The sequence below is a fragment of the Varroa jacobsoni genome, unplaced genomic scaffold (genome assembly GCF_002532875.2).
Source record: "Varroa jacobsoni isolate VJ856 unplaced genomic scaffold, vjacob_1.0 scaffold_474, whole genome shotgun sequence".
Classification (NCBI taxonomy): Eukaryota; Metazoa; Arthropoda; class Arachnida; order Mesostigmata; family Varroidae; genus Varroa; species Varroa jacobsoni.
In genome coordinates this window covers 23,967-49,467 of record NW_019213376.1, presented here as the reverse complement: position 1 = coordinate 49,467, position 25,501 = coordinate 23,967, and the positions used below count along the sequence as shown (strand labels likewise).

Genomic DNA, 25,501 nt, shown 5'->3' with positions numbered 1-25,501 from the left:
AAGCGTCTGTTGTTTACGTAGATTCCCATAAAGTTGTACCGGTTTTACAGAAGAAAAAAACAAGCTAAACATATGTATAGGATATACGTTGAACATATAAAAGTGATAGCTTTCGGTAGATGGTTTAGGTCCGAAATTGGGTGTGGATTAAGCACTATGTCATTTCGAGGGCTAGCACTTTAAACACTTAGCGTGCTGCAAGGAAAAACTAAGACGGTCTATTGGCCTAAAGAATAGATTGGGTTCACTCGAGAAACCTGCATTAAAAAAAGTTAATATGTTATTCTGTTATATTATATATTGCGTATCGTTATGTTGTATCTGATATGTTATGTTGAAACGTACAGAGACAGTTCTATAGCTTGCGCCAGGTAACGGGGGCTCTGTATTCTATTCTGAAACTAGGTCATTGCCAAACCCAATGCGCAGTCACAATATCAATCTTATAGTAATAATAATGGTAATAGAATTTCTTCAGAACAGAAATAGAGAGCGAAAATAAATTAAGAGCTACAGAGAAGAAAAGCCAGTTGGGCATTTTTTACGTTCAAATTATATCAAAATCCTTTTAGGACTTTTTTCAAAAATACCAGCATCGCGATATATCGATACAGTTTAACTAAGCCCTTCATTCTTATTCAAAAGAATTTTTCTTTCGAAGTCCGCTAGAAGTTTTTAGTTATTTTTATTATTAATGGTAATATATTTGTAGGTTTTACACGGAATATAATAGTTAGTATACATATACCCTACTTGAGAACTGAATTTACGCGATTTCTATGCAAATTGGAGTTTTGTAATCAAATAAAATACCAAGAATCGACATCCGATTTCTGACGTTATATCAAGCGTTTCGAGTCTTACGTCTGGCGCTTAAGCTGTTATGCGTTGCTTCAGAAACGTTTTATTAACAGCTACGCAACTAACTGCATTTTATGTTTTTAAATAGCATAGACACCTATACTATCGTGTATTATTACTTTAAAAGATACAGCCGTTTCAAATGCACTTTACTGCCAAGCTTAATAACTTGATTAACTTAAAATTTAAAAAAAAAAAAAGAAAAAAATAAAAACTCGAATCTAAAGTGGAGCTTTTAGTAAGAGCTACGTAATGCTGGCGGTCGTAGAATTTTCAGATTCTACTAGTCTTAGACTTTTGTTTTAGATTTCACCCGTTTCTGCTCTATGCTACCTGTCTCAATTGAGGCCGCTGCCAATCGAAGAGAACTTGTAATTCCCTGTACCCTGAAATACTGCCAGCTGGACAAACTCTTATCCTTTAGGAACTAGCTACGCGGTCGTCGCATTATAACAATGAAGGTGGCCTATCCAAGTACGCTCATACGGAAATATATATTGTACACAACCAGACGTCCGCATCAGGTCGCACTGAGACGTAAATAATAGGCCACCTAACTTATATTTGCGAATCTGTAATTCAGTATATTTACTCAGTATATTTCGCACGCCGGTGATATCATATGCGACTCAATTCGAAGGTGCCAAACTTCACAGTGCAGAGGAACCGGAAAATCGAAATTATACGTATGCCAGTAAACTACACGATATGCAATATGGTAACTACTGACAAGCTGAACGGCTAACTAAGGCAATACTAATATTCACCATAAGCTTGAATGAATAGCCACGGCCTACGTCTGAATAGTAATAAGGCAACTAGTCCGCAAAATTCGTTGCTACTCAAATTCGTCATTACGTGAATTTACTTGCAATAAACTCATACCCTCATAAATGTCACCACAGCCTGGGAGGCATATCACAGTTATAAAAGCGACGCCAACTTGCGTTGGTTTCAGCCGGCCGTCCTTTAATCTTCCCCGAGCCATTTTTTCCGGGCGTTTCCCATACCCTAACGCAAGGTATTGTCGCCGACGCTTCCTAATACTGCACCCTCAATCTGACAAGACTTAAGGTGGTAGGCCAGCACAAAACTTAGTTGCCACATTTTCTACCGCCCGCTTTGCCATGCATTATAATTGACTATTCAGGGCCCGGCCGAGCAGAGCCGCAACCGTCTGGTAGCGAGAAAACCAATGTCTTTTGGCTGCTCGCACTATGTAGGTAGGTCTCTCCTGCATGCGAGCATTCGTTGCCGTACTGCATAACGGCCGCTGTCGCTGCCAAGATGTGATATGGCCGCCACGGCAGAACCATAGTAGGCAAGCGGTAAAGGCCCTCTCTCAAAACTTACCCTTTCTTCTTCGGAAACAGTAGCCTTCCTCTATCGATTTGCCGGCAGTGCGGACCGTCCGGACAGACCCATGCGGTGACCGTGCCTATCGAAGGGCTACTTGCCAAAAGCAGTCCTGCGGTCGGACGTCGTCGTGCGGTAGCTGTTGGGCACACGGTTAATTCTTCTGTTATTGTTGTTAGTTGTGGTCTGGCTGTTGCTGACGTTCCTGCCACCGTCAAGATTACCTCGCTGAAGAATTAAGCTGCATCACACGTCTAATACTGTGCTTAATAGGTGCGTTCTTTGTATAGTATGTAGGCGCAATGACCGAGACGTAACAAACCAGAGTTACTTTTTTCCTCTCTCATAAATCCACAGAGTGACTGTCTCGCGTGCATCTAGCTCCATTAATGGTGACACAATTCCGTTTTAATTGAGAAGTGTTTAGACTGTGTTAATCTATTTGTCACCGGCTGTTTTGAGTTTGGACGACTCTCCGATATTTCATTTCTTCGCTCGAGGAAAGCTTCTGATACCGAGTTCCCCCGGATACAGCATCGTCATATAGCTTTGTCTCTGGACGTGACACAGTCGATTAGCGGAAACTCCAGAATCGCCTCTTTCGGAGCTCAACATCAGCTCGCTAAAGTCGCAACCACAGACTGCCTGCAATAAGCCGACATCGGCTTCACCGAAGTGAGTGCACCGTCGCCTTGTAGGTGTCCTCTCGTTTTAGCGGGTTCAGCGCAAGCGCACGTTTTCTTGACACGTGCTTCCCGTGCCGCCTACCGCTGCTATCGCAGCCGCGAAGAACTGTCTCTGCTGCCGTCATCTCTCTAGAGCAGTGACAGCAGCAGCAGCAGCAGCAGTGATAATCGTCTGGCCGATTCGTCTGCCTACAGCCCGCCATAGCCCGATCTGGCGTTCCAATCAGCTGGCGTCTCGCAAAAAGTAACGAAGAAAACGAAGAAGTAGTAACGGGACTGGTGCACAGGAATCATAACGATTGGGCGACTGTTTTGTTTATTGTCGTTGCTGTAGCGTTGTTGTTTCTGTTCATGCAGTATATAGGGTGTTGAAGTTGTTATTGTTGGTATCAGTGCCTGTCACGCTTGTTCTCATTGTCTAATTGGAATTTGTGCTTACTGCCTACTGAACGGATTACACTCCCCGCTGCCATCATCGCTTGTAGCTGCCTGTTCGTGCCGGTCAAAACAGATAGACGGAGAAACAGTGATAGGAAAAAATATTCATGTGTCCTGTTTGTTGATTACACGAATGACGGCGAACTCTCTGTGAAACTGGGATAAGTAAACGGAAGAAGCGGCAAGCCAACAATCGACACCGAGCGTCGTGGAACGTTTATCGACGGTGTAATTGCATAGGTACCGTGAGTCACCAGGAGCGCACGGTGCGTAAGTGTTCGGCGACACACACAAAAACGAAATGAAGTAATCGAGCGCTAGCTATGATAGGAAAGGGTGACCTGTGAGCTTGTAGCTGTCAATTGTTTATAGCGCTCTTGCGTGTATGTGTTTTTGTATAAAATATCGATAAAAACGAACGGTAATTACGAAGCAAGAACAAATGGCGGCGACAGCTACGATTGGAGTTTTTGAAGAGCTTATGTTCCAGTTCGATGATCTTGGCGATCTTGATAGTTCGACCCAGCCTGCAGATGACGAGCCGTTATCACCGCCCAGCGACGAACAAAACTGTGAGTGATCCATTAATTCATATTTAGTTAGCATGATCATTTACTTAATACAATTTACTAATAGATCGGCGATGCAATGACGCGTGCTACAAAAATAAAAATCCCCATAATAGTTTACTATTCTAAGCGAAACGAGTGGGAGGTGTCCATGCGTCGTATGTGCATATTTAAGCGGCGATGAGCCTCGACCTCCAAGAAGTAGCAGTGATCTCAAGGATTGGCTTCGAAGTGCATCAGAACTTCTACCGTAGGGCCAGTAAGCTCTTATAAACTGAACCGTCATTCGTAACCGGGTTTAACCTATCCATAATATATGCGACGTGTGTTGCTTATTACGAGCGTATGTGCCTACAGTATATATAAACTGTAAGCATAGATGAAAAAGTCGTAGCTGTTTCTTTAACTGCTTCGGACGTTCTTCTATGAATTGCAAATCCTTCTTTTAGGACCATGGCAAAGGCTTTGGTCAGAAAAAAATGGAGATCACAAAAAGTTGTACTGAGTAAAATGGCTGAAAGTTAGTTGAAGTTAAAATTTAACATTGTAATGAATTTCGAACGTAGTTTAAAGCGAGAAACCTGTTTTTAAATGTTCAACGTGTTCAACCAAGGCTTGATTCAAAAACAAGATTATCTACTATAAATGCATATAGGACATTATTCCAGATGGACTGCAAGCATCAGAGTATCGCAATACAACTTATTTTTGATACAGTCGTCAATCCTCAAAATTAATTGTTTTTAGCATTATGTTTATCTGAGCATGGACACTCGCTTTAATTATTACTTATGGCTGTCTCGAAGTTGGTCTGATCCTGTATAGTTTGTTTAGCTGCTCCGATATATATAACTTGAGGTTAGTGCTAAAAATATTCTCATATAAATTGACCAAGTGCACTTTGTATCCAAAGTATATGAGCCGAAATTGAGGAACTATAAAGACGCATTAAGTAAAAATAAACTCATTATATGTTATATCATGTTGGACAAAAATGGTCATCTAATGAATGTCTTGTTCTTCTACCTATCAAACAACAACCACAAGTTCATGACGATAGCTGTCCACAACAGCGTAGGGCTTTTGAAAAAAAATAGCTAGGGACGAACGCTTCATTTGTAAGGGGGTCAAGCGCGATTTCGACTGAAGTAAAAGCCGGTTGTGTACGTGCGCCGTTTCTTCATCTGTGTGTAAAAAAAATAGATACATCAACTCGTTGTATCTTAAGTAATGTTAGGGTCCACGCTAAAGACAACTGAATGTTCATAAAACCTGTATGATTTAGCCAGTGGTCCAACTGGTCTTTGTGCGTCTAGCTTCCAAAAATTAGGGAAACAATAATATTATAGCATTTTCTATTTAGTAGTTGGCGCATAGAGCTATGTAAGGCTTTTGGCCTGCGTGGTCATCTAAATAACGCATCTGCTTTCAGAATAGGGTAAATAGGAAACAATTCTTCTTCTACCAAAGGATTACGTGTGCATATAGGTCACATTCCCTCTAACCATCAACCTTTGCAAAAAATGCCGATGAATAAATATACAACCGGTCACACTACACGAATTAAAGCCAACTATACGGTATTACCCTGTTAAAAATTCTGTCGATGGTCCCAAGTTTTTTGAATTGCCAAAGCTTGTTGTCGTTTTTCGGCCGTGCTATCACATATCGCCTATGCGACGTCTTTATATGTCTGCAGTACTTCTGACGCCAACTTTTAAAAGGTCTTTTCTCGTCTAGTAATGGAAAATATACGGAGAACACACAGAAATATGGTTTACTAATAATATAAAAAAACGGCAAGGAATTAATTAGGGTATCTTAGTATAAAGCTTCTATGTCAATATATAGTACTTGTAATGATTGAGGATAAGTCTACAATTAGTCATAGCGCCAATGCTGATTTTTTTTTTGTAGAAATTAATCTGAGATAAATTTTGCCCAATGCATCTTTTAATAAGACAAAAACTGCAGAAATTGTTCAGAGGCTAGTTTTGTTCAGCTACAAAGTGTAAGCAACTTTGTCATAGATCTCTAGTAAAAGTAATCGTTTCGTCTCTCAGAAGTGTACAGCAAACTTCTGGAATCTGCGTTACGCCAGTGTAGTAATGCTTGCTTCGGACTCAGTTCAATGTGACAGATCAAACTACTATCGAAGGTTTTTGACATCGATCCGTTACAGCTTCGTTGCAGTGTTTATAGACAATAATTTTACCGTACAAAGAAGAAGCATATGCGATTATAGCCTTCTTTGCATTAGCCTGCGCTTCAAAAAATCTGTGCTAGCATTGTGGTTAGTTCCTAATCTTGCTACGAAGGAAAATCAGACACTCCCGAACCAGAAATATCCTTGTAGAAATGCTCCGTCTCGAAACAATTTTTAGTCCAACAAGTACCATGCGTTTGGCAAAATTTCAAAGATCAGGTAAGAATTAGATAGGTGATTTTCGCACCAAGGGAGAGCAGAGCTAAACGTATCAGGACTGACTGTACAGCCCTTGAACGAGGATGACAATGAATGTAACGTGAACGATATATTACAATGACCGTTTGCTAGTCCGTATCACCAAATTATCAAATGTTCTGTACTCTGCAAAAAGAAACTGTACGTCTGTAATATGTCTGTAAAGCACAGTATAATGAAGGTCATAATAAGGCTATTCAGCAATGGATCATCTTGGGTATCTATGTGCCGAGCACGAACTTAGTCCTAATCAGTTTTTTTTCGAAGCAGTGCGCTAGCAAATAGATACATGCGATACAGAGAGCCGAATCCTGGTCTCATTTTTCGCTTCGACAGCAAATTCCGCTGCATGATGATGTTCGATGGTAAACGGCCGAAAAATACAAGACGTGATCAGATGAGAAAAGCTCAGACGACCCCAGTTCATTGACATAAGCATCGATATCGTTACAAGTACGCTGTCTTTTTTGTTGCTTCTCAATGAGACGGCGTCCTGTGACACTGTTCTCGAAACAATTCGTCATAATTTCCAGAAATAACATATTCATACGTATTTACGTAACGTTAGCTATTAAAACATTGCGTTACGTGAAGTGTGTTTAGATAATGTCGAAGTTTTCACGGTGTGGGTACTAAGCTTTTGTATATCATACTGCAAACCTGTATCGACTCAACGATGGGGTCAGCGAGTCTCGATAAGCCAGATTGTAGAACGTCATAAAATAGAAGCTCGAAACCGCTTAGGCTCGAAGATACTTGATCAGCCATTGTCCAGAGGAGTGAAAGATTCCTACAAGTTCTTGCGGAAATACTGAGTTAATGATAAAACGTAATTACGATGTGTGGGCTTGAGAGGGATTGAAAGAAGATTTGACCACAACCATTATAAAAACAACGAATGCGAGGTTTTGATGCTAAACTTTTTAAAAAAACTTTCCTGCAAAAAAAGGTTATGCTCAGTAGTAAAGCAAAGTTATTCCTGGGCCAATCAAAGACGACAGCCAAATATCGGCTATATCTTACCAACTCGTATTGATATAAATCCGGCATTGGTAGATATCGTAAGAAGATTGCTAAGGACCTATTAAAACAATTGATCTAATATCTTTCTCCAGAAAATCCAACGACAATTCAATATATCATGAAAACTCACTTTAATCAAGAAACTTTCACTCAAAATCGTGAAACTTTTTTTTTTTAAATTCAAATCTAGGTGATCTAATTATTAGTGATACCGTATCAAGATTTTTTTAGCTCAGCGCCAAAGCTTTGATGCAGCAGATCACAGTAGCTATGCAGAATATAATTATTATTGTAATTTACGAAATTGGTGTGGAAAACCGAGAAGGCTGATTTTTCGGAAAGCGGCCTGCCCGCTTCACTTGTCCCGTTGGCCATTATCTATCACCGAACAGCTAAGAATCGTTCCTCATTCGTATGGCTTCGCTCTCCCTTGTTACTGCCACTGTATCTGAACATATGAAATCTCCGATAGGAATCTGTTGATGAGATAAATCAAACGTTTAATGTTTGTCAGCTGCAAACACTGCTATAGCGTAACCCTTTCGTTTTTCCTAGGCGTCACATACGAACAGACGCTTCAAGCAGAGTGGCCAACTCGCGGACGACTGTTGTGCAATCGACACTATATTTATTATAAGTTTCGTTTTATTTGATGCGTAGTCACCTTCACAGCTGCCAGTACAGTTACTGCTGCTACTACCCTTTGATCGTCTACGAGAACGGTTGGGATTTGATTGTAGTTTCCGTGCATGGATCCCTGGGTAACTCCTTCGAAGGGCCTTTTCATTGAAACGCGTTCCATAGCCTAATAGTTTAATAGTGAGCAACTGTTGCCGAAAAAGTAGCTATCGAAAACAATCGTTGAACTATTCGGTGATTTCGATCTCCCGAAATACGCAATGTAAACAACCAACCGGTTATGAAATTCCCCGATTGCCCCCTTCATTTCGGTGATGATTTCACGGCCGTCAAGAAAGTGCGTTCTTAATGCACTGGCTTCGGCAAATCATTGCAGCATCGACGATTGTTGTTTAATGGGAAATCTATTTCATTAAGATTCGTGTACTGTGTTGCTCGCGGAGAAGGCAAGAAGTAAACTGGATGGCAAAAGGCGATCGTCGACTTCGCGGTTCTTTATCGCTGGTGTTGGCTTCAGTACTTCAGACCGAGAGCAAGGTCTTGACAACAAGCTAGTCTCTAGCATGGAAACAAAACAAATCGTTGAATTTCGGAACGACGCGAGACGGCTCATATTAGGAGATCGCATAGAAGCCATGCAAATTCAGCGAGGTGATATTTTACATTCATCCATTCATTCATCCGTTGCCGTTCTAATGCGTACGGCCATAGTATATCGCTAGTGTTTGTCTTACCGTCAAACGTTGCTGAAGCCATTTTTCTGCTCGTCGGTTTCACTCATCCCTATTTTACAAGGGGACCAGCATGCAATATACACACTCGGCAGCGACAAGAAGCGGAATTCAGGTGTAATCGAGGAGTGAGGGTACTTGAGTTGTTGCCAAGAATTCGCTGTTGCTGGACATGAGCGTTGCTTGTGGCGAGTGCTATGACAGGAGGCGACGGCTACGATAGACGGCGAATTCGCGACGCGGTCACCCGATGCCACGAATGATCTTCGGCTGGACGCCACTTGGTCGATGGCCGTTCAACAGAGCCTTACAACATCCTACTGGTTATGATCGTAGCAACGCTTACAGTGGTATAGCAGTGCCTGTGCAGTAGTAAGTGACGCCGTTAGCAGCAGCATCGGCGGTCAGCTGCAGGTTTAGGTGCATTTTAGCCCTTAATCTTTTATTTACGCGATCTCATTAAGGCAAAAAACTACAATAAGTAATAACAGTGTATTCACTAACCCCAATAACGCTGCACAGACGGCATTGTAAGTGAGCTACTTACAATGGCTCCCTCACGACGTCGTCATATAAGACGGTATGTAGACGTGAATTTAGCGTTTGAAAAATCATTTCATCCTAGAACATGACAACGCTCTGGCCGACCATGTTCCCATGGTCGTCGAAAGATGGCCGTTGGATCCAGCCAATTGGAAACAAAGGAAGAGAAGGCAATGGGTTTTATTAAATGGTAAGCGGAAAAAGACTCCGGCCTATAGTCAAAGTGAAGTGTAATAACTGCTAAATCTCTTTATGTGCAGCATAAATGGAACCTTAGAGAGGCTAAAGGTGCATCTTTCACTTATAATGATTATGAAATTATTCATACATTTAAAGGAGACACTTGCGAAAATTACTGCCGAGCGATTCCGGCGTCTGTTTGAAGCCGACGTATCGGCGAATATGGCTGCTAAACTGAATAAGCGTGTCCATGACGGACGCTCCTGTTAGCGCATGTAAACGAATTCCATCCAAAAATCTGTTTACATCTAGACGCAGCCTATGAACAAGCGACATGGAGTTTCGTACCCAATTATCCCATATGACGCGTATGCATCGTAAAGGGAATGGGAAGTCTTATAAAAAGGAGCCTAGTATAATATCTTAAGGACACAAGAGTGTTCTGATAGAAGGGTGGTTAGATTAGGTAGACATTAACTCGCGAGTTTATATCATGTTCTTCTATAATCGAACCATATTTGTGGAGTGCAAATTTTTTCCCTAGTCACTAGACGTAATCAAAGGGCAGTTATCGACTGGCTGGACTGACATCGACTAAGATGACGATGACAAATTCTACACTCAAGAACACCGCAGATCGACGAAACAACAATAACTTAACCAAATGAGAGGTTACTTTAAAACGCAAAAGATAGATTACCAGTAACAATCAACAATCATTTTGCTAAGTATCAGGCGCCATCTTTACACGATTCCTGCGTGGTACACACATGGTGAGAGTTTCACGAGTATAAGAACTCTTTTTGACTTCCTAACGAAGCTGTTTGGCCTCATCAAGCATCCAATCTACCACTGCAAAGCTGTTAAAAATTTTAATTATAATTAAAGTAAATGCCATAACCAAAGATGTCAGATAAAAACCAATGCAAGTATAAATTCATCCCTGGTATCATCTTGTGACGGTAATTTGTTGATGTTACATTTTTTTACGGGTAAACGGTTTGGCAATAAGTTCGATGGTCGACGGGCTACGCTGAGTAGAAGGCCTCAATATGAACAGTGGAAAGTATGATTTTCTCTTGCTATTAATGCTGTACGATATTATTATATTATGGCCGCTGATGGCGGATCCTAGATATTTATCCGGATGTCGTTGTGATGGCGTCTAGAAAGTTGACGTCACGATCAGATTAGTTCGTTTGTGGTCAGTTGAACGGTTGTGTCAATACATGTTGCACTTCCTTTTGACATGAAACGCCCATCTTGTGTTTTCCCAGTACAGCTGTTCTGCGTCGTCAGCAGCTTCGTTTCATTGCAAAAGGTACAAAGGCATCAGCAAATGACACTTCATCCTCTAAGTTTGTCAATATATACCTGGCTGTTAGGTGGTTGGGTTTGGAAGTATTAATACAAATTTCAATTAAAGCATTGTTAATTCCTGTTAGCGTTTTCTTCTGCGTGCTATTATACTAAGTCTAAATGACTGTTTTCCTTATACTATTATAATGTTCAGGAGGATGTTGGCTATAGAAACTCGCATGTGTACAAATATTATGAAATCTAGCATACATCCTTGATCAGCAAATGTTAAGGCACGCTGCGGGTTTCTTCTGTCCGTTGTAACATGGAAAACGAGGGAAACATTGGCGAGTCAATTGTCACTGCTAACAGCTGTACTGTGTGCCTGGATTGTGATATTTTTCATTAGTTGTACTATAATAAAAAAAAAAAAGACAAAACTTTCCACATTCCCTAAACATCACTATGATTACTGAATAACTTTGACCTCTCAGCCAGGTGGTGGAGACAAAGGTCGTCAGCAAAGCCGTGTAAAACTTAGACGCCACTTTATATAAACAAAAGGTTGTGTCTGGCCGCAGGAGTTGTCAATTTTTCTCTAGTTGGTAACTTGACTTCATAAAAATAGTCCTCATATGCTTTAGGCTGTAAGTGTACACGGTACATTCGGAAGAGCTAACACGTCCACGTAGTTCACGTGCGGATGGACTAATCGGTTAGTCAATCATATGGACGGATGTAGATGGCTGTACCGGGTGAACCAGTCACTACCTGGCGATTTTGCCCACTTCAGCCGCTATCCAACCAGCCTCTGGCGTGCCTCCAGCTCGATCAGCTGTGTTCGCCGGCGAAGATCTTTGTCTGTGTTGGATCCTTCGGCCAGCCCGACTTTACCGCCAGTGCTACAGCTCTTATCGACGAGGCTAACGTTGCTGCCGCTAGAGTCGACATTAGCAAACGCAGAACTAGTATCACTCAAGGCAGTCGTTGTTTTTATTAGCACCACTATAAAGGTCCGAATAAAAAAAATATCTTTGTTTCTAGCTCACAGCAGAACTGATCGCAGCGGCAACGTTTGCGGTCAAACGTTTCAACTGGCGATTTCGTTTACGGCAGGGGCGAACGGTCGCAGACCGTTCCAACTAGTAGTAACCGCGTCGACCCACCGGGCATCGCTGCTACCTGATGCTTCTACCTATGAGATTAGTATAGGCTCTAGCAGGTTGTGAGTTCGCGTGTACGATCTTTGGTCGCTTCGCTTGCTAACTATTACAACTAAAAGTATTCCTAATAATTCTACAATTTGGTTAAAACTAGCAGCAGCAGCAGCAGCAGCAGCGGTGGCGGCTTCGAAATTAAGGGTTGACAAGAAGGAAAAAGAAAATACGAAAAAAAAATTCGGCGATGACAGCAACGAAGTAGCGTACAACCACCTGCCGCTGAAGCAGGCTTCCTTTTTCGGATCTTCCTTTTGATTTGCAAAACGGAACAGATGCCGTTTAACCGCCACTGAACACCTGCGTAGCCACAGTTGCGATGGCGTTGACTGCCTCTAGCCAGCAGTCGGTCATCCGCTGCTGTTCTTTTTCTATTTTTTGCTATTTTCTTTACGATATTGGTTGTACATACCTTGATGGTGACGACAAGTGTTTTTTGTCGCTGCATCCAGGGAAAGGACTCAGACGAATTCCCGTTGCCATCATTGTTGTCTTGTGTAGTATCGCAAGCAATCTGTCTTTGCCAAATGCTGGCTTAGTTTGCCGGTCAGTTGCGGTTCCGCGCATAGCACAACGGCTTAAACACACAAACAAACAGATCGAGCCAGCAAAGCGATGCAGCTCAATTGCGTTGTGACGGTCCTTTGCCATGGCTTTCGTTGGCTCCGGCTGATGTGCTTTCCTCCAATGCATCCCCCGGCTGCGTCATCGTCAACCATCGATGACTGCTGAACTGCAGCGTATTTGGGCCGATGAGTCAGCGACGCGCGCTTGTTGCGCTGACTGGATGTACCACTTGTTCTACGAATAGAACGGCAGAGATCAACGGAATTCTTCGAGATTTAGCGTTCAGCGGTCACTGCCAGCCGTAGCTATGGCCAGCTACGGCTGGCGTCGTGGCCACTCGCGGCTTCTGCTGACGCCACGCCGGTGTTCGCCTAAAGTGAAAGTTTTCTTCAACGTTTTTCGCCGCGACGTCGCCATCATTATCGACAACGCCGTCTTCGTAATGGCTACAGAAGCAATCCCGTTACGCTCGTAACTGACGCGTCGTCAGCCGTGGTGTACGCTTGGCGGGATCAATAGCTGGCCGGCACTGCTAGCCACCGTTATCATGACCCTTGGCAACCAATAGCACGTGTGCTTCTTTTTTCGAGGTGAGAATAGCTGTATTTGCGAGTACTACGGAAACTGCTTACTTCGTCGTCATCAATGCTGTTGCTTCTGCTGCTGACAAAAAATGGGTGCTGCGCTAACAATTTTAACAATAGCGAAGCGGCACCTGGGCTGAGGGCTGGCTATAATGATGACAGTGGTCCCACGGGCGGACCGATACAATAATTCAGTTGTAATAGATCGGATAGTACTCATTTGGTCGTGGAAATGCCTCAAGCCAGATAGGCTGTATGTAGGTTGACTATGAAAAGATAGCCTGAATCGAGATACTGATAGCTGACCTGCCGAAGTTCTTGAGGTGTGAACAAGTCAGTGTTAAATGGTAAGGAAGAAGGCTGAAAGCTGACGAGTTAGAATATGTAGTTTCTGTTGTTTAATGTTTCGTGATAACTAGCTCTAGTAATTATTCGTTTCGATCTTGTCTCCCCCTTTACGAAATGAGTGTTCCAATAATGAGAGCTGCGGTCACGCCCTTTTATTTAATCTTGAATACTTAATGTGAACTGGAGGCTGGTACAGATGAAGCTGGTAATTAGAAGAACAAATTCTGAATCTGAATGAAACGGATTATAGATGATCATAATGACAGTGTGACTTTGTTCTTCTAAATCATTTTAGCTTTACACGATTATGACATGATTTGAAAATTTCAGTGAAAAGGTCGCCCAATCTTCATTATTCAAGTTAATAAATAGAAATGATGTTACTTATAAAAACATTTTTTTTTAAATGTTTAAACTGTAAACCATATAAAAACTGTTCCAAAAAAATGGAAAAATAAAAAAGTTTGTCCCGAGAGTGTGAATCGATTCGTATTTCCCTTGCAATCTGTGAATGAGATAGTCGAGAGTTACCCGTCCTTGGCATCGCTCCGACGGCAGCAATCCCGCCAAACAGCGGATGGTTGAGGTCAACAACTGTAAAGTCTGCATCTGCAAGTTCTACTTTTGTAACATCATCCCTAACTAACGAAGTAACTGGCCTTCACGTAGGCGTGGGGCAGTTATTTTGGCTAGAAACTTCATTGTTTCATTGTAGAACAGGTGCTTTGCTACTATATATATTTTCATTTTACGGACGTAAAGGGGTAAACGTAGTGTCAGTACCACATTTTTTACATACACACCTCACCTAAATCTTTTTAGATGAGGGAATCGAAACCACGGTAACAGGTTACCAAGTATGGTGTACGTGTTTCAATATCAAATTGTAGAACAATGTGAGTTGATCATGCGTCTACTTGAAGCAGAAAAGCACGACTTCTTGTGGCGGTAAATACGTTTGGTGACGTTAAACTTATATAGGTTTTTACATATTTCACGATCTTCTTCGGACTAACCATTTAAGGCTATATCTGTTGACAATGTGATATGAGGTTCGAAGTAATAATTAGTAACAGCTGGCTTAATTTTCAATCCGTTTGTCTTAAGCAAATTTTTTTCAAGCGCGAAAACTAATTGCCTGTGAAGAAAGAACGTCACTCTGATCGATACAGAAAGGTAAAATTGCTGATAAAATGGATAAACGTCAGTCGTATCTTCAAAGTTATTGATAAGCGTTTGCCTCATGTAGACCCAATGGTTGGAAATTGCTTACATCATTGATCTTTTCCTTTAGCACCTTCTTAAACCGTTACGATACAAATTTCGTACAATTTAATCGGTTCTATTTTTAATGGTACGTCATGGCATGAATTACAGATATTCGTGTTAGGACCATTATAGGAACATGGTGATATAATTATAATGGTACTTTCTTATTTATTTCCAGCAGATGTTAATTTTTCGTTTATTTAGAGTTCGATAGCTAAGCTCGTGTGCAACTATCGTTTTTAACAGGCGACTTAAGATCGAAAACTATGTAGAATTGACTTTATAAACACACAGGCACAGATAAAGGCAAAGGCACAGATATTCGTTAGTATTTGAGACACAATAGTCTAGCTGTGTATATAATAGTAACTATTGCAGATGTATGCCCCGCACAGTTTGCTAAATGAGCAATGGATACTAAACTAATCAATGCGATAAGCTCTTGCATCCGTTTGTTATGGCGAAACTTCACGCCTTGATTCGTAGATTTCCCTTTGTCTCAAGAACCTCGATGTAGATATTTTGTGCCTTATGGTTATTTGGACTGGATTGCCGGTTTTGCGTAAATGTCGGATTATAATGAAGGTAGCGGAAAAATCACCTTCTGAAACGCAAGTTCTCATGTCCCAAGCGAATAAAAGCGTAATGATATACGTATGTAGAAGTTATTTGGCTTGCGCAAGGGGCATACTTCATGTTACAAGACGACGCGAAAAAGCAAAGCGTAAGCAAATAACTTGAGTGTAATAAAAATGAAATTTACCTGAAAAACTCGTGCAAATGCTTGAAGCTTTAAAGCCAACCTGTACGATTACAAGCCCCCAAACACTCGAAGAGTAGATTAATACAAGGATCACCACGTTCCGACAGCACACAGAGCCACCATAGCGGTGTCCGTTCGCCAAAGAGAACGCACCATTATGCAGTCATGCTGATAACATTAATGATTGCTTCCGGTCAATGGGAAAACGGCCAATTAACTGTTAGTCATTTCCTGCAATAAATTAGCAAGCCAAGACTAGAAGACAAAAATACGGGTATTTATCGGATTCCATGTACACTTATATAGGGAGAAACGTTTTAGTGAATGTTTATAAATGCAACTATCGTTTTTAAGCGGTGTTTGAAAGAACTGTGGCCCTTCCGAGAACAAAACAAACTGTTACGTCTACGGCAGCTGTCGAACCTGAACATGTCTACCTTTACGACGCAGGTAAGTTACCAGTCCACCAGAGACTGGCTCCAGATGTGCAGCTTTTCCATACTAATGCTGCCGCTGTACGGCATATCCGGGGTGATTGAAGTGCTCCTTATAGAATAGCCTCTCGCTTAAAGCTGATTTAGGGGAATCAGGGTCTTTCTTGAGAATGTCATACATTTTTTTCTACTGTTACCGTTGCCTTAGACCCCAGAAACCAGGAAGTAAGAAAAATGAGTCCTCTAAAATAATCAAGAATGGCGGTACCACTTGTTCCAAGATGGTACGTGGGGTTTCCGTGATCGCATGATGCAAGTCTTCCAATACCGCCGCTGTAGCCCTATGCCGCTTCCTTTTTGGCTTTTGCTGTCGCCCTTCATTTTTGTTGAGAGGTGATAGTATTTAGGTCCTCGTTCGAATTTCGTTTTGCACCTTTTTTCCGTCAGTAAAATAACTCCTCGCGCACCATTTTAAAGAGGGAAATCTACACACACAACCAACGTCAGCTGAGACCTTTGGATAACCTAGAATAATACTAGAAATGGCGAAGAAAATGATAATGTTGCCCAGTTGATTGCAACGCAAACGGGTATACGGTGTGACGTTACACTGGTTCAGACAAAATGAATAGGTAGCGTAGATTGCAAGAACGCCAGCGAAGCGTGGAGCAAAATGTAACCATTATTATGACTCGTTGCTGAATCTTATTGTATGGAAGGGACATATTTTTATTATCCGTATCGGGAACGACGAGTTCGACTAGCCTTTGAAGACCACGAGGAATGACTGCGAGCTGATCTTGAGGAGGGTCAGCCGGTGCTGAACTCAATTAGCTTTTTTCAACACAACTTTTACTTAGGAATAAAAACAATTCAAATAATGGTACCGTTATTGCTTAACGGATACTACATTAACAGAATCTGCACTCTGTGAGAAAACAGAATTGTCATAGTATTTCAGTAAACTTTGCTATCAATGAGGTAATTATACTATCTAATGGGACAGAAGGAGGAGGTACTGTCTATATTATGTTTTTATTGTGAATGCTGCGAATATAGTTTGGCCACTGCGAAGGTTAAGGTTGAATTTATTGTTATTGCATATACATAAGTGACCTAATATTAGGTACGCTCTACTTCTCCAAAGTTCCTTTAAAATATGGTCTTCACGCTTCACAACAGTGACTATATGTGACAATGACCAGATCTCTATGGGGGTTTATGTAGGATTATGGCGTACTCACTACAGCATAAAAGACCATTTACATAATTTACACGATACATTCATTGTATGGAGAATTCGTATTCAAAAGCGAGAGAATGCTGTCCTCATCCCCACGTGGCAATCGGTGCGGCGTATTTTGTGCAATCGTATTATAGTAATTCCAGGAGAAATTGTTTGAAAATGTTTCTCTTGTTTTGTTGAAAAAGACTTGGAGATATTGAGCCTAATATAAAAGTATGTGAGGGTACGCAGAACCACTGTCAAGTGTCAAGCTGGACAAAAATAGTGTTGCAAAGTGGAATATTTTAAAATTTTAAATTTATTTAAAAAAAAAAGACATGGTGGTTTTAAAAACATATTGGGAATTGTGTCTTCTTGCTGAGAAGGCCAGAAGAACGAAAGGAATTCTCTGTGCCTTCTATATAGCTTCTCTTTCCTAATTACGAATATAACGAAATGGTAAAAAAAAAAACTCAAAAAAACTGCGCAGCTGGTCTCAGGCCATATTCTACTCCCCAAGATTGGGAACTTGGGAAACATGTTCTTCATTAAATATTAATTGACCGTATTAGGGTTTGTGTTGCGACTTCGCATGTGTCAAAAGCAACCTCAGCAACTTGGCTGGCAACGCTATGCAATTCTCGAATATAAACATTCCTTATAAATACATCAAAAAACAGCTAGTCGGTATAATTGTTACCGCTTAGCGATCTTAGAGTCTGAGTTAAATTTGAAATTAATGAGTGCGAGTATTCTCCTTTACCTGCATCCTATGATTCCTGTACTATTTCATATGCTTTCGCGAGTTTTTTTTTTAAAATTTTTCGCAATAGCTTCACGACGTCTGAGAAGTTGATGGAGTGTCGCCGTCCTCACAGAAAGTACGTGGTCTTGTGGTGTTTCATGATGCATCATCTGAACGGAGTAATTGCCCCACGTTTGTATAAACTGAAGTTTACCGACAGCTATCCCTGTGACACGTCCTGATGGCGCAGCAACTTGAAACCAGATGGCAGTTTATCACGTAATGCCATAATCATCATTGTATATATGGTGAGAGGAAACGGTGTGGCTCCAGTTGTTATATAATTGCATTTGCTGGCAGCCGGAAAATAAACACAGAACCTTTAACCAAACGCGTGCCCGAACAGACCGTTTATTGTAAATTCTCTAGTACGTCCTTTTCCGAGTAGCACACACACGTTGGACGACACAAACAAGCGATGTTCAAGGGTACGATCGAACTACAGCGTTTGCTTTCCTAACAGCGTCTACCTACATCTCGGACACGACTCCTTCTCGTCATGCGATCGTTTGACGTCGCTCTAATTAATGTATGTAAACAGTATTAAGAACTGTCGAAACCGCCTACAGATTCGAGTCAACTCAGTCAATTATCTTTAATGAATTTACATTTTTTCCCTACGTTCCTTCGATTTTTAATTCGTCTTATTTTTTTTTTAAATATTTGTTAATCCATTTGTACGATTACTAGCACGAAAAACGGCGCGGCGTTGAAGTGCATCGTACTCATTAACGGTGAAGTAACTTCTTTGTTCTATTAGCCAGTGGTAACTGCTTCCGCGCGTGGGAAAAAACGCACGCATGCCTGCATGCCTGTTTTTCTTGTGAATCTTTTTATACTTAACTACGTTTAAAATTCTCTGTTTTTATCAAGAACTGCCACGATCTTTTGAGCTGATTGTAGAGGCTGGCTTTAGCCGATGCCCGGGCCTAAGTTAACACAACGACGGCATTACCGAACAACTATGGAGAAATCTCCAACATGTGTAGTACGCTAGCATGTGTAATATAATGTCGAGTCATAAGAACTCGTACATTCGAAAGCGCCGTGTGGCTTACCCTTATAGTAGCGACTGCCGCTTCGTTCAATGCTATGAAGCTGAAGCATAGACTTGGGAGGCGTTGGTTTCTCGACCTAGAAAGGGTGCCTAAAGGAACAGACAGCGACGGTACACATAGAATTGAGGGATGTAGTTTGCCGGGCGGCAAGTCGACTAGGATCGTAGCTAGTCGTAAGGAGATAAGCGATGGCGATATTTTGCGAGGCTCCGTATTTTCCCCAAGTGACCTTCCACATAAAGGCGCTTAAGGTTAGTCAGTCGATCGGCCACGTGACTTCAAGCAGGGGAAAAGACGTGGAGTCGGGGGGAGAAGGCAGAAAGGGCAGTGCAGGCAGACATACGTAGGATATCCCCTATAGTGACGGCGGAGACGATGCCAGACTAGTGGAAAATTTCCTGATGCACTCAATGCGCACGATACGAGGCGGACCCACTCAAAATAGTTGGCTAGACCGCCATGAGTGGCGCTCTTGTCTTCTGTGGAGATTACTCAAGGAACGCGGAGAGGTAGGGGGTTCAGCTGGGCAGCCTCGAGCTTGAGGATTTATTGCGTAAGGCGAGTTGGCCAGGACAAGAAACCACCCTATAACGCTGGACAGTCATCCTGAGTAGTTCTATCAACCAGCCAAGCTTACTTGCCCTATCTGGGCAACGTTGTAGACAACTAGCAAACAGAATAGAAGAACACTAGGGATGTTTGAAATGAAAAAATTAAAATTTCACTTTTAATTTAAGGAGAGTAAAAAATAGTAAAGATAAGAATACAGGTCCTAGCCTGTATATACATCGTTTGCAATATATGCACAATAATAATACCAATCATTTCACCTAAATACAAATGAATAAATGGGAATCACAGGGCAAAAGTTTATAGTTATATCGTGTTTGCAAAATCATGCCGGACGAATGTCTCACAGACGAGCGGAATTCGTACACTTCTAACATCTACAGCAGCGCAGGGCGAACGCGCGTTATGATCATCTGTTCCCTTCGGCCATCGGTGTATTTGAATTGGTGTTAGTTCCTGGTAGCGAATATGCATTGTCTATATATACACTCCTGTATTTGCGCCGGTGTTCTGTTTATGCCAGTGTTGAACCCTACCACTGACTCAAGAGTATTTGCTCAAAATGTATCGCTCACGGGGAAAAGTTACATTGCGAGGGGTCATGCATCGAAGGCCCAAACTCACACCTGACTGGACTGCTATTACGATGGCAACAGCAGAAACAGTCGCCATAATCAATGGCCTGTCACCAATCAACCTGGTGTTATACACACTATGCGGAAGAGGTAAAACTGTTTTCTCAGCTTATTCGAGAAGTTCAAATGCCTTGGATAACGTTGTTAGCGACCAGACTGCCAGCATATAGCCATCTCGGATAAGAAGCAAAAGCGGCCGTTTTGCCATTGCGCGCTGTAGTACGAAGCATCAGCCTGTTTCTTTTTAGTGTGCCGGTCATCTCGTGAACGGTTCTAAGTGATTCATTGATTGTCACAGAGCGGGACCGGCTAAGCAAGTAACGCCTCCTAGTTATCTTTGCCCAATTTGCTCATCAAACACTTCCGTGCCTTTTTAAGCTGTCAGTCTATTTATCATTTAACAATAGCTGCGTCTAAACATTGGCATTAGAAATTCCTTCTATATATTTTATCGTGGCATGTAAAAAAAACTTCAGGCTGTTAATATACATCCTGTTCTATAGATATTGTCCTGAGAGGGTTACGAATGACTATTAAAGTCCTTTGTTGCGGTCCTCTGAAGGATGGACAATCACAGCTGGGGACGTTAACATTAGCTAGATTTGTTGTCTTCAATAGCCTTCCATTCAGAGAATTCATCGCCTAGGATATTAACCGAGCTCTAAGTTCACAGGAGCTGAATAGACACGTTCCCAACACTGTTTATCGCCATATTTGTTTGAATATGATTATACAATATTACGTATTCTAAAGACCGTTATTACTTCGATTCTATCGTAGTTGTGCAATGGTAAATTTGCAGTAGTAGGTTCAAGGCTTTTTCTCCCATGGTCTAATCTGTTACCAAATACACATGTGTCTCATCTCAATGACGCCAGCAATCAGCAACCGCCACGTGTAACCTTTTCAGGTACCTTCCTATAATATGAAGCAAGCAAGACTAGATCACGATTCCGGCACTCTTTCAAATGCAGCCAGTCAGTAGCCGAAGGAGACTCGTAAATCAGCTCGGCAGCTATATCACTGCCCACATTTCACTCATATCGCACGAACAAGAACACGATTGTCGCCAGGAGCTTCAGTGGCAACAGATGTTCAGCCCATGGCGCATTTCGGATACATTCATTCTACATGGATAATGACACTGTCAACGAATGGAAGAGCAAGTTGCTTGGCAACACTTTGTGCATGAGTGGACCACTGACCGTCGTGCCGCTACCTGTCTTAAGCAAGATGCAGATGCAATACTGTGTATGCGGCATAAAGAAGGAGGGTGCTGAAAGACTGTTGCTATTGCAGTCACCCAGAGCGTTAGCCAGCTCGCCATTCGGCGAGTTGAGGAAAAAATGCGGGCCTTTTCCCATGGTGGTCTATATATCCATTGAATTGGTCGTGGCGTCTGGAAGAACTAGACGCTTTCTAGAATTAGGCTTTGTCAAAGCCGAATTAGGGCAGCCCTTAGATTTGCGCGTTATCATCACCGTTTTCATCATCACAACCATAGCGCCCCTTTCGCTTTTTCATGACCAGCCAACCGCCCGCATCGTTGTAGCCAAAACGAACCGTGCGTATGAAACAGGTCAGCATTCTCTGAATCCCTGCGATACAGCTACCGCTATCATAGTAAAATATACTATTAGATAGCAGAAGGTTTCGAGCAACAAGCACGTTTAGACTAACGAAACTTATTTTAAAGGGCTCTGACGACTGTCGATAGTTGACCGCCGCTCTGTTTACTTGCTCTGTCCCCCAATAGATATATGCTCCCATTATCGATGCATATTAACACAGCATCTGGAATTGACGTTCGATGGAATACCGAGCAAAATTAGAATCCTATCGTTAAGACAAGATGGATGCGAGCTCAGTGTGGGCACGTTAAAATGATGACTATGGCTATAAATAGAAAAGGCTGAACTTAAGGCGATTTTAACAGGAACTTGCAATGGAGGTTTGCTGATGCGCTAATAAAAAAACGCAATGATGATTGAGTGGCATTAAATTGAGCTGAACTCAGCGGGTGATGGGGTAACACGTAATGATATTGTAGCTAGAATGCCGTCGTTAGGGGATTGGAGACGATAGTTGTGATAATCGATGGATATTCTGAGTACTCTCCACTAACGATATTCTGTGCAAGCACGACGCATCCACGTTCTATTGTATTAAACGTGTATCACAATAATATAACCTAGGTACATGGCGCAGTGCAAACTTTAGGAGGATAATTTGTGCCTTTGATGTTTCGATGGCCCCATCTATTTCCGCTATGATCCGCGAGATCGCTTCACGCTGCTAGCTCACAAAAAAAAACTGCAAAAGTTCTACTACAATTAGTCACCGGGCTACTCCAATGTCCGTGTCGGCTGGGTCGCTGTGGAAGAGAACTACGATATCTATATAGAGAGAAGGAAATGCGGGGCTTAAGCGGGTTTGAACTTGAGCTGCCGCATAGTTTCAGAGTGTCGGTCAGTCGTTTGTACTACCAGGTTTAGTTACGGAACTGTTGCGGACAGAAAATCGGATACATTACAGAGGAGACCAACGTGTCAGTGCGGAGACTTTCCCTTTATATATAAAGCGAGAGCAAAATCCTCTCTTCGCCTGTGAATCATTATAGACTACGAGAAAGAAGCACGACTGGAAATGGTGCAGCTCAATACAGATGAACACAAACTATAAAGACAAAATGAATGTTTCTGATCACTTGTAGCTACAAAAGTTTCAATATCTACGATAATTATGTTGTTAATGGTTGCTATTTTCATTATATCATCATCAGATGATATCTCTATTTGGCTAGAAAATAGTACCCGTCGAGAAAGTATTCTACAATACAGATTTAATACCTAATAATAGTGGGTACACAATCATTAAGGCCTCTCCGTGCTGGCTTGGTCCTTTGGCCATAACAACGGCAACTGATTAAATGATAATCATTGATTAGTAGTTCTGCGCCACGGCAAGTACTTCCTAACGAATTTTATAACACTCGAAGAACAAACTATGAATCGGTTAGATACTGTATTACTCTATTCGGGTCCCCACCTGTCATTTATGCGTTTTGATAAAGGAGACACCGGCAACGTTCCAAATAAAGCCTAATAATAAGCACTGGAAAATTGCGTTATTTAGTCGAAAACTAAAATTCACTATAGGCTTATTGCTGTATTACGTAATTACATCTTGCAAACACTAAAAACCAAACATAAACAGGAACTCTGAACAACCTTCACGAATCTCTTTGTATATAACTAGTCATCATTGAGAAATGCCGATGTGGCATCGGTGTGAGACAGTCTGTACAAACAGCGATGCTCTCTCTATGCTGGACGTCATCTACCCGATGTAGTTTAGCCCTGTGACAGCTGGGGACTGCGTTTACTAAATCTGCGATTTGGTTTATTCCTTGTCGCCATGAGTATGTTACCGTACGTAAGCAGTGCGCCATCATTAAGTATTTGATCCATCTTCAAAAACCGACCGAGGGGTTCAAATGGCCCGCGAGACATTGGGTCTTAATACCCGAGAGCGAAGTGAAATGCAAGCGTATATGATATTTGCGGTTTTTCTATGATAAACCATTTGTGCTTTCTGGCATTTGTAGACTCCAAACATGATGTTTGAGACCTGGAAGATGGTGAGCTCTGCCTGGCCGACGTGAAGCCAGAGAAAACTCTGGCGGATGTGTGAAGTTATTCTGACTGGGGTGAAAGACTAATCAAACCATCTAGCAGCTGATTCCTCCTGAAGTTCCCTCAGGATATCAGGCGTATACGTACACTTTCATCCCGTTTCAATGATTAGAGGTATCGGGTGAGCCTTAACTTATTCTCAAACCTTTGATGGGCGTGATTGTTCTTCCTTGATTGAAGAGCGCTGCTAGTGAGCCATTTTTGGTAAGCAGAACTGGCGTTGTAAGTTAGGTTAAAATGCCAGAAACTGAAACGCGCATAAGATCTATAAAGGGTGTTAGTTCGATGGTGGCCATGGAAGTCGGAATCCATTAAGAAGTTTGTTACAACCCATCTGCCAAGTTACTAACTCCGAAAATTGGTTGCGCTATAGCATTTTATTTATACTCAACCTCTGACGTGTGACGCATCGGAGCGCTCAGAGAGTAGGAAGATAACGTCATAGCGTCGAAGGCTGTTGCTGTAAAGTTATATGGAGCTGTCGCATATACAGATCTTGGTGATAGTACTCAAATAAAAACCTTGAGCACTGAAGTTGGGGATGGGTTCCAGGTGAACAGTAGTTGATCAGTCGGTCTTAAGCTTACGACGGAACATATGTTGAATGTGTATAATAATGTGTCATTACTATAGGCAAAAGGGAATCAGGCTGAACTTACGTTCAAAAGCACCAAGGGATAGGCTAGGAAGAGTTGTCTGTTCTTTTTGGATCACTGGTGCCCATGGAATGAAGTAAATTTGAGATTTGGGTAAGGGTGACACAAAGCTGCTCATATTAGAGCTGTTCGGTTGATTCCCTTGGTTCTTAAACTTGGTGGCAGTCCGTACTCATATCCGCAGCAGGTCTCCAATGTGTGAAGCTTTTAGTGTCTAGATTAATGTGAACTCCGAAGGTTGACAGTAGAAGTAATCAAGACATTATATTGTCATCAGATGGACTTCATGTCTATCGGAATGATGACCGAAGTTGTGTCTATGGACATTAGCTCTTTCGGTTAATGCTGATATGAGTGAAATTATCAACAGAGTAAATCCGACTGTCTTATTAAAATAAGGCATTGTGAGGTCCAGTAATTGGCTATGACACGATATGATTTCTGCCGAGTGCTCTGAATGTCAAAGTGAGAAGATTCTTTGAAGCGCGAGTAAACGGCGAAAGCAGGTATAACTCTCTTGTAGTAGCCCAGTGCCTCGTTAGCTAATTAATGGCCCGCATTGATGTCATAACGATATATATATAACGCATAATTATCTGACATTCGATAAGGCATCAGTCCGAGTTTGCGGAGATACGCCGATCTCGTGGTTTGCTCTTCATAGAGTATACTTTTTGTTGACCACGATCGTGATTGACTGGACCGTTAACAGGTACACGGTATTTTTTATACGTATTTAAATATATATACACACTACTATTTTTAGAGAAATAGCAGCAGAGGTAACTGTAAATAGCTACAGAGCATAGATCCAGCGATCCGTTAACAATTACCAATCGCTTCGCAGCGCGATGCCAACTAAGTTTGTTCCGCGCTAAACAGCTGT

The 25,501-nt window shown here is 41.9% G+C and overlaps 1 long non-coding RNA gene and 1 pseudogene across 1 annotated transcript; both read left to right on the top strand.

The window, feature by feature from the left end:
• Nucleotides 1–19,762: 19,762 nt before the first annotated feature.
• LOC147753456 (uncharacterized) lies at nucleotides 19,763–22,251 on the top strand. The gene is made up of 2 exons (XR_015311194.1): nucleotides 19,763–20,581; nucleotides 21,175–22,251. It is a non-coding gene; the product is annotated as an uncharacterized LOC147753456 (long non-coding RNA).
• A 1,076-nt stretch (nucleotides 22,252–23,327) lies between these two features.
• LOC147753455 (large subunit ribosomal RNA) lies at nucleotides 23,328–25,263 on the top strand (annotated as a pseudogene).
• The last annotated feature ends 238 nt before the right edge of the window (nucleotides 25,264–25,501 follow it).